Source organism: Magnolia sinica, chromosome 19 (genome assembly GCF_029962835.1).
Source record: "Magnolia sinica isolate HGM2019 chromosome 19, MsV1, whole genome shotgun sequence".
NCBI classification, from domain to species: domain Eukaryota; kingdom Viridiplantae; phylum Streptophyta; class Magnoliopsida; order Magnoliales; family Magnoliaceae; genus Magnolia; species Magnolia sinica.
This window is the reverse complement of record NC_080591.1, coordinates 64775436-64786191: the sequence shown is the minus strand read 5'-3', so window position 1 is coordinate 64786191 and position 10756 is coordinate 64775436.

The following is a 10756-nucleotide window of genomic DNA, read 5'->3' as shown; positions in this document are numbered from 1 at the left end:
TCAAAGGACCTTCAATGCCATTAAGAAAATCAGAATTTTCTTTAATATGTTACTGGATAGTTTTGTCAATGTCATCGAAAACTTTCGATGCCATCGAGAAAATCAATAAAAATGCAATTGATGAAATATAGTCCTAACTTTACAACACGATCTAAGGCCTGGGGTAGGCAAATATAAATAAGAAAAACATATGCTAAGCAAAGAAGAATAAAAATGCGAGTTGATATTGTAGATGTGCTAGTAATGTATGAAATAAAATGCACTCTGAGTCTGACTGAGATATGAGAAAGAAAATGGGAGATCAAAAACCCTTTTTAGACCTAGGATCGAGTTCACATGTGGTGTGGGTGGGTGTGTAAGTGTGGTGTGAGTGAGTGTAAAGAAGAAGAAAAGAACTATTCTGAATGAGAAAAACTTTGATACTCACGTAGAGTATGATGGATAATACAAAGGCACTTAAAATTACTTTGAAATGGCATACATGGCTTAAAAAATAATTCAAATTAAATTGTCCAAATTAGCATTCCCAGTCTAGATGCATCTCCAAGATCTTCTCCTACAAGAAGGTGCATCACAGGAGATAGCATCACCTGGATCCATCTAACTTCCATGAAGACAGAAGTCGGAAGATGAATACAACGGATTGGAAATAGGTTAGACCCAGATCTAGAACAATAAACTCTCCTGCATTCACTCTGTTCGCTGGAAATATATCCTTCCAGACCTCTGCTAAAGATTTATTTCAAATTTTTGAAAGGTACGGCAAGGTCGTAGACACGTTCATCCCTTGAAACTCAATCTCAACAAACCTCGAGGGTATGGGTTAGTCAGATTTCAGTATGAAGACGATGCGAGAGCGGCGCTAGGAGTCTTAAACGGTAAGAGGGTCGACGGCAGGATCCTGCTCGTCCAGATGGTAAAGGCCAGGACTTCTATCCCTAGCTTGCGTCCCTTTTGACCCCTCTCCAATCCTACCCCCCCCCCCCCCCCCCCCCAAGAACATGCCATTAACCCCATCAACTCTCAATCAGAGGTCAGATCATTTGTCCAAGATATGCGAGAACCCATTCTCCCACACCCCCCCAGATGTTCGACCAAATTACGTCCGTGAGAACCCCATGCCCCCCAGATGTTCGACCAAATGCCTGTGATAACTAGAGGGTACAACACGCCATGCCCTATCCGACCCAAGAGTCATTAACTGTCTGAGCTGATAATAGGAGTGTAGCGCTCAAACTCAAAGCGCTGTCTCTAGCCTTGGTTGGCCGAGCTCGGGACACTAGCGTGCAATTATCCCATATTATGCAAGAATTCAGGAACGCCAGATACACGTCTGCGATTGTGGAAGTCTCGCGGTTTAGTCCAAATTCTTTCCTCCTGGTCTTCAATTCGCAATCCGGGCTTACCTCCTTCTTCTCCAACTCCATATTGCAGACAAAGATGGGATTCATTAAAGTAGAGGCTTGGTCACCGAATCTCAACCCGCTAGGAGGAGGCATCTGGTTTCAGCTTTTGGGCATCCCAGCCCATGCCAGGATGGATTCGGTATTCCGGTCCTTGGGGAATACCTTTGGGGATGTGGTGGAAGTAGAGAGCAGCTCCACATCGGGAGTCGATCAGGTGGCAGCTCGTGTCAAGGTTATCGTTCACCCGGGCGCAGACATCCACTCTCCCAAGATACTCCAAGTTGCAGGAAAATCCTTTATCATCTGGCCTTCCATAGACCATTCCTTCTGGCCTTCCATAGACTATTCCTTTTGGCTGTCTGAGAACAAAGAGAATTTTCCAAGGCATGAAGAATCGACCAGGAAGTGGGTGGAGCATTCCTTCCAACACCCAGTCCCCCCACCTGTGCATCAGATCACCTCCCCAACCCGTCCTCAACCCACCATCGCTCTTCCCCTATTGCCACATAATCCCTCCCTCCCTCCCCCCAAACGAATCCCTCACAACCATGGATCCCAATCCCACCCTGAAACCTCCTACCATGTCCTCCTCCCTTTTACACATGGCTTTCATCTCCAATGCCATCTCATCCCCTCGCCGAACTTTATCTGAAGGAACCCTTGAGGATTGGGGAGAACTTTGAAGAAATTCCCGATGACCCAGAAATTGTAGCTTGGAATGCGGCTCGTGACAGGCACCCACTCTCTCCTGGAGGTCAATTGGCTATTGACCTATCTCCCTACTTCAACCCAACGCGCTCTCCTCACAGCCTATCCCAACCTTCTCCACCCAACACATCAATCCCTATCCACCAGGACCCCCTAACAACGGATCTATCTCCCACTAGAGGCAGCTATCACGCTGCGCCATGTCGTGCTTCTCCCAGTCTCCCATCGACCCCAGCTGGGCCGGACCTCTCCCCTGGAACAGCTGAAGCTCCCATTAGAGGCCTGTGGAGAGGCCTTTGCTTATCTCATTCCATTCCCCCACCCCCTCCTCCCAAATCCTCCAATCATGGTATGGCCAGCCCTGTTACCTTAGCAATTGATTTGACTTGATCCTGGATCAGTTGCAGACCCACGGTCCCAGCCAGAAGAGTGCAGAAGCGAAAATCTATTAGCAGCAAATTAGTCGCCGAGACCAATTGGTACGGAAGGTTTAGAAAATTGAAGCATAGGGACGGGCTTCTTATTGGGTTGGTCCATGGATAGAATCCTTATTTGAAATACACACGGAGTGGGAAACCTTCCCACTATCAGGTCCATCAAGGGGCTCATGCGTGAATTCAGCGCTGCGAACCTCGTCGTCCTGGAGCCGATGCTTATGGATGAAAAGCGCGTCAGATTTGGGTTGAAATTGGGTTTCCACTCTTCCCTTTCGAACGCCGACCAGGAGGGTAGATATGGGTGTTTGCAGACTCCTCCATTTCTCCTCAGGTCATCTCCTACTCAGACCAGATGATTACATTCTCAATTAACCTGACTGAGGACCTGGGCAAGCTTCTTCTCTCCTTTGTCTACACCAACTGTTCCAGAATCCTGCGCAGATCCTTATGGGATGATCTGACTATGTTGAGCTTGAATTGCAACTCGCCCTGGATGGTCGGGGGTGACTTTAACGCGGTGCTATCTCGTGACGAGCGTCATGGGTCCACTTCTTTTGATGCTAGTAGTGCAGCTGAGTTTGCTACGACTGTCAACAATGCCGGTCTTCTAGATGCTCTCTTCTCGGGCAATCGTTTCACCTGGTGTAACAGCTAAGCCGGTCAGGCCAGGAGGTGGGCTCGGGTGGATCGTGTTTGCTGCAATGATCGCTAGTTCCATGCATTCCCAACCTTCCAAGTTAAACATTTTCCAAGACTCCACTCAGACCACGCCCCCCCTCCTTTTATCTTCCCCCCTCCCCTCTCCCTCAGGCCTTAGGCCTTTCAAATTTCAGCATATGTGGTGTCAACATGAGGGGTTCTTGAACCTCATTCGGACTGTTTGGGAGTTGTCCCCCCTGGGGAATCATTTGGAGATTTTTATTGCTAAACTGAAAGCTGTCAAAAGCTCCCTCACTAGCTGGAATAAATCAGTGTTTGGGAACATTTTGCTTCAAGTTAAAGCGGCCTCTGATGACCTCAGGCGAGTAGAGATGATTGCCCAGTCCACATCCGATTCTCAGGCCCATCAAGAAGTCCAAGATGCAAAATACAAGCAATCTCATCTCGAGCTTTGTGAAGAAATCTTCTGAAAACAGAAGTCCAGGTCGCACTGTCTCACACCCTAAACTCAGAAACCGAGCTCACAAAATTTTCGATCACCGAATCCGATGCCGACAGCCTCCGTAGTACCTCATTTTCGGCTCCCAGCGCGCATACATCAGATTCTAATCCTGAGATCCTACAAGGAGGATTTTTCAATGTACATTTGTCTCATAAGAAGCATAACCACAAGTTTATCCAAATCGCAAAGGCAACATCATCATCACATATCCACTAATATAAATATTTGAATACCATGCTGAAAGAGAAATACATATGTCAAAATTCAAGCTCAAGGAGTCCACTGCATGCTCCAAGCTTAACGCTGCTGCAACCTAATACCACCTGCACGCATCTATCGTGCGTAAGCTTATAAAAAGCTTAGAAGGTAGTGAAAGTGTGTGCACAAGATAAGTGTCAAGTATTCAATATAATGTCATAATCATACAATGTCAAAAACACTGGCAAGATCATGAATCATACGATATCAGAGTAAGCGGAAATACTGACCAGTCCATGAGTCATACAATATCAGAGTACGGAATGCAGATCATAATGAACTAAATATCATATGCCAAGGATGTAATACAATATGTAAATCTTGACAAGCCATGAATACCATCAACCTCATCTAAGTTATATAAATACAGAAATATAGTAACTCAAAATGCTAAATGTTGTGAATGCAATACAATATGCGGTGCGAATGAAATGACTAAGCTAGAGTGAAATCGGGATGATAGTACATAGTATCGCAGGCTATGGGGTCCATCACAAGGGACTTCTATCCAAACCAGTCTCATACCTAAATTTGGATAGCCAGACTCAATGTGGTAAACCCCTGACCTCAGGTTAGTCGCGCGCCCCAACCAAAATCCTTACCATTGTGAAGGTACACAACAATTAGTTGCGTACCAACAACCCGAGTGGACAGTGAATAAATGAATGAATGAGTATGCAACTTCTGCTCAATAAGTCCATGTATCAGTACTATACATCTATGGGATCATCACCGGGGTCTAGTACACTCCAAACCAGATTGCTGTCCCTTCGCGTACAACCAGGTGAGTGGAAGAGACCTCAGTATTCGCCTGGCCAGTAGTCAGCCAATACCTACCCGGCATGTCGATAGCAAATCCAATTATGAGCTGGTCAAACTCAGCCTAGTTTTGCCTAGTATAAATCGGGTGGATAAGGCCACATCCCCTTCTAACCGACCACGATACAGTAGGAGATGCGGCCTACTGGTATTCAGCATTCGGACGCTCATGTAATCCACTCGGTGTTGACATTGGAGTGTCCTTTAGTACCAAGAGGGTTTAGAAATTTTCACCTAGGGTCATCTATGGCCGCATAATGCTAGTAACAGATTTTCGGTGTCCCATCTGGTCATCCACGACATGACTGTGGAGGCTACAACCCTGATGTCGCTAGGGCGTACAGTAATCAGAACACACAATGCAAGATGCATGAATCATACAATCCAGTTATGTATCAATCTTGTGCATACAGTGCGCTCATGTGAGACAATCTCCGCCTATCAGGGAGTCTGATAACAACCTGTCCAATTACATATGCAATGGTCAACCACATCTCATAACAAACATACAGATGATGCGTATATAGGCATGTATCATGATGCTATGCTGTCACATACTCATAATCAGTATCGGATGATATACTCGTAATTAGTATCGATAATCGGCATCGACAATCGACCTCGACAATTAGAATCAGCCTCGACAATCGGAATCGACCTCGATAATCAGCCTCAATAATCGGAATCGGCCTATCAAAGGGCTTAAGAGAAGGTCGCAATGGGGACATTTAACCATCATCGCCCCTCAATGTGGACATTTAACCAACATTACTCCCAAGGAGTGGCCCTCATAAGGCCAAACATATAATGGGCCCGTGGCCTCACACAAAGGCTTGATACACATCACTATGGGCCTCACTTATGGGCCACATACACATCATATTGGGCCTTATCAAATGGGCTGCATATACATCACATTGGGCCTCGGCACATAGGCTATAAATACATCACATTGGGCCTCACTCATGGGTCGCATATACATCACAATGGGCCACATCTCAGAGCCACAAATACATCACATTGGGCCACATCTCAGGGCCATAAATACATCACATTGAGCCTCATGGATGGGTCGCATCAATGGGTCTCATATACATCCAGTGGGCTAAATCACATGGGCCGTATCAATGGGCCTAGAAAAGTGGATGAACCATGTGCATGCAACACACACATCATGGTAGGCCGCACAAATGAATGGCATAAATATATAATACATATATCAATGGTAGGCCCCATGTGGCACCGTCTAGCCCATGCAGCACCATCCAGATGAACGGTGTGCAGATACAACACATACATCATGTGGACCCACGTAGTACTGCCCAGATGGACGGCGTGGATAACAATTACATCACGGCTAGCCCCACATGAGTGGACGGTGTATACAACACATATCATCAAGGCAGGCCCCACAGTACGTTGCTACAAGATGGTGGGAATACAACAGATACATCAAGGTGGGTCCCACCGTCCCATGTGCGGACGGTGGACAGAATACATACATCAAGATGGATCCCACCGTCCGCTATTACAGGACGGCGGATATCAAATACATCAGGGTGGGGTCCACGCGTGTGGACGCTGTAGATCATCAACACATACACCATGCATGGGACTCACAGAACTTTGTTGACATCCTCAGCAACTGAAAGGAGGTGGGATCCACATAGATGGATGGTCTGGATCATCAGACCCCACCCGTTGATGTCAATACATCAGTTATATGCTAGTGTGAGAGTTGCTGGCCCATTACCGTCCAGATGATGGATGGTTTAAATCATCTGCCACGAGATGGTAGGCCACGTGAATGAGATCCACGGGTGGATGAAATACATACAGTAAAGGTGGGTCCCACGTGGATCCCACCATAACGTTATTTATATAATATACAAATATTATTATTATATATTTTTTTTTTGAAGGACCCCAACGTCCTGGCCCTAGACGACCTGGATGTAAAGCACATACATTCAAGGTGTTGCACCATCTAGAGATGGAAGGTGCTGATACAACTCATGCGTTGTGGTGGGGTCCACACGTCCCACGTGTGGACGGTGGGCATACAACACATCATCAAGGTGGGGTCCATGTGGTGGACGTGCACTCCACTTGAGATTTGAATCTACTTCATTGGATGGACGGTGTGGATACACACGTCCATCAAGTGGGTCCACGTCCGATGTACGGACGACATGGATACACACATACATCATGTTGTGGCCCACCATCCAGCCATCTGGACAGTGTGGATGCAAAACAGGTGGACAGCGTGGGTGTAAAACGGATGGACAACGTTGATAAAAACACGTGTACCACGTGGTTTCCACGTGCATATGAGTCCCACGGCTGCTGTGCAGTATTGATAAAATACATATATCACGGTGTGGCCCATGGATGCATGGTGTGGATATAATGCATACCACATGATCAGATCCACAGAACTGTGACGTCAATACATCAACTATATAACTGGAGTGAGGTACATCAGCCGTCCGATCCCCGCCGTCCAAGGTCTAGATGGTGTGGATGAAATACATACATCATGTATGGGCCATACACACACGCTAGGTGGACCACACACCTCATCATCAGCATGAAAATGAAAGAAAGAGAAAGAAGGAGAGAGGAAGAAATGTGTGAAGGGGAGGGACCCCGCCACTATAGGCCCTCCCTATACAATGTATACATCAAGATGGGTCCCACTATTGAGGGTCAAATATTGCATATCAGACCCCAGTTATTGCCTGGATTTACGAACATGTATTGTTTAACGGCCCGATTTAATCTTGTTTGTGATGTAGGGTGTATTTACGAGCTTGGATTGAAATAGGATTCTAAAAGCATTGATTTAACGCTCATGAGTCACCAAGGCAAGGGAGGGACCCTAAGGGACTAAGATCGACGAATTTACACACCAGAGATCCAAGAAAATCGAGAAACTGAAGCTCAAGTGGCCTGAAAGTTGGCCAGAATGCAAGATCACAGGGTTTCCACCATCCATTCAGCTAGAAACTTCATACATGGCCTGAGGACCATAAATTAACTGTATACGTCAATTTTTATCCATTGGATCCTTGTGTAAGTGGGCCAATGGATAGATCAACCCATGAATCTTTGATTTGCGGCCCACATGATACCTGGATATGCTTCAACTTTGGGATCAACCCTTGAATTGGCAAGAAAAAGTGGATGGACGGTGTGGAATTACTGGGACAACACTACAGTGGGTCCCACTTACAGTGCGCGCACCCCACTCACGTGTACCCATTATACACCGAGAAAAGCAAAGACGGTCAACCGTCTTTGACCCCGAAAAAAAAAGAGAAAGAAGGAATTTCCTTCTTCTTTACAACGCAGGTCGTTCACATGTCTGTCCGCTGGGACCGGCAATGGCCCACCACGATCACCTGGACTGATGATCCGAACCGTCCATCATGAATAGGAGGTCAAAGGGAGCAAAACTATGTCTTCCATAAACATCTACGCACCACCCCGTCTCACAACAACAAGGGAACACTATAGTACACAGAGTAGTGGTGTGGCCCATTTAGAACTCGAATCCATTCCAAATGTTAGGCCACGATTGTTAACTAACCCAAAAAGCAGAAGGGTAGTGTAGATCCTCCATAGGAGACGTGAAAGTGGACCCCACCGACTCCAGAAAAGGATCTGAACCGGACCCTTTTGCAGATGATGCACAGCGGGGCATTGTGGGCCATCATGATCAGCTGAAAGGATGATCCAGACCGTTAAATGAGATCAGGGGCTACGTCCGAGTGGAGCCTAGGTGTGCTTTCGTGAAACTGTACACGTAGATGCACGTATTTCTCAGCAGAAAAATCTCGGTATTGATGGACAGGGCCTGTTTGCAAGATGGTGGGACCTACAGATGATTCAGATCGTCCATCAGGTGGAGGAACCGCAGAGAGTGGGCCATGCATGGAGAAGGTTTGAAAGAAAAAAGAAACAGAAAGTAGTTTCGCAAGGAATCCCGGAATCAATGGGATTTTCCATTGCGCATGCGAACATGGCACCCTTGCCATTGTACTTGATCGGACTGGGTAATCCAATCCGTCTATCATGTTCAGAGGATAGGGTCAGCCCTAACCTAGCTTGTTATGCACTCAGAAAACACCCACCGCGCATGCAAATTGGTCTGCAACCGGACCCATTACATGATCTTTTGCGCAATCTGTTTACGCAACTGCTCTTCCTGCGCACGTGATTTCCTTCACCGACTGATACAGCCAGCCTCTTGCTGCCTATAAGAAAGAGAGAAGAAATAAGAGAGAAAGCATCAATTTGGGGGTTGGATGTCAGAGAGAGGGAGAGAAGGATTAGAAGTGTGGATTCCGTCACCTAGCCTCTTGCTGCCTATAAGAAAGAGAGAAGAAATAAGAGAGAAAGCATCAATCCGGGGGTTGGACGTCAGAGAGAGAGAGAGAAGGATTAGAAGTGTGGTTTTCTTTTTCTTTTTATTTTATTTTTTTGTTTTGTTTTTGTATAAGGGATCTAACCCATTCATGTCGGGCTAAGCCTCTTAGCTAGGGCTAAGAGGTGAAGCTTGTAGCGTGATTAGGATGGTTGCTTTGTTTTGATTCATGTCTTGTTGAACCTTATGGATTCTAGTTTGATTATTAAGGTATGCTTTTAGTTTTTAATGGTTTATTGTGACTTAAATTATAATGGACCTACGATAGCTTTAAGTATGTTCTTTCCATTATTGAGATTGTGAAATTAGTAAGACCTGTTGTTCACCATTGTCTCATGGGTATGGTAAGGTGACAGAATCCTTCCTAACCTTCACAATTCTCTTATGATTGGCTGTGAGATTGGTAAATTACTGTTGTTTGCCATCGTCTCCTGGGCATGGTTAGGTGACGGAATCATTTCCAAATCTTCACCAATCTTATCTATTGATGATTAGATCCATGAGAAGTTCAGAGATCTGACAAATCTCTTCTTACCAACTGGATAAGATAGGACTCTAATTCCTGTTGTCCCTGAATCAATACAAGGTAACTTCCCAATTGCTACAAGTGGATCCTTGGCACCCTAGTTTCCTACCTCTGAATTCTCTAAGTTTTAGATAAATATTTCATCATTATTCCCTCAATTACACTTGATTTAGATTTAATCTTAGTCCAGTTCTAGTTCGAGTTACTTTCAGATTACGTACAGGTTTCAGTCCATGTGGCTTCGACCTCGGTCTCACCGAGTTTATTACTACATCACAACCCTATACTTGGGGTGTGAACACCCACCATATGTGGGCCCTCAAATCATCAAAATCGAGATGATGAACACCCACCTTTGATCATGGACTTCTCCTTCCACCGATGCGTTCTAAGTACCAAGGGATGCATTTCAACGGTTAAGATGATCTTTGGAGGGTGGGATTGGATGATAGGAAGGTGGGCCACACTAGCTCTCTCCCATGGAGCTTGGACAGTTGCTCTCATGGACCTTAGGAGAAAATGAGAGAGAGAGGGATGGGTGAGTGATGGGGTGTGATGGGTGAGTGAGTGATGGGTGTACTTGATGGGTGAAGAGAGAGAGAGAAAAAAAAACAGAGAGAGTTGACTTTCGAGGAGGGGTGGTTGTACTTGCTTGAGGTGATTGATGGGATATGTTCTCTTGGATTTGTAACACGCGACATTCTTCTCGAATTGAACGAGGGCCCACATCTCCTTGCCCGGGTATCGCCTCAGCACCCGAGACACAGCATCGGAACCGTAACGACGGTGCGGTCACAAAGATACATGTCTCGGGTCAAGTCAACTCTGGAATACGGGATACGATCAGGATCATGCATGAATGCCAGTTACAGATCGCGGGTCGCCGAAATTCAACCTGGAGGACCGCAGCAGCCTATGGAATGGTACAGGCTAGGATACGGGTCTCACACACTGGCTGCAAAAAGGGGACCGAAACACTAAATTCTTCCAAAACTTGGCGATAGGTAA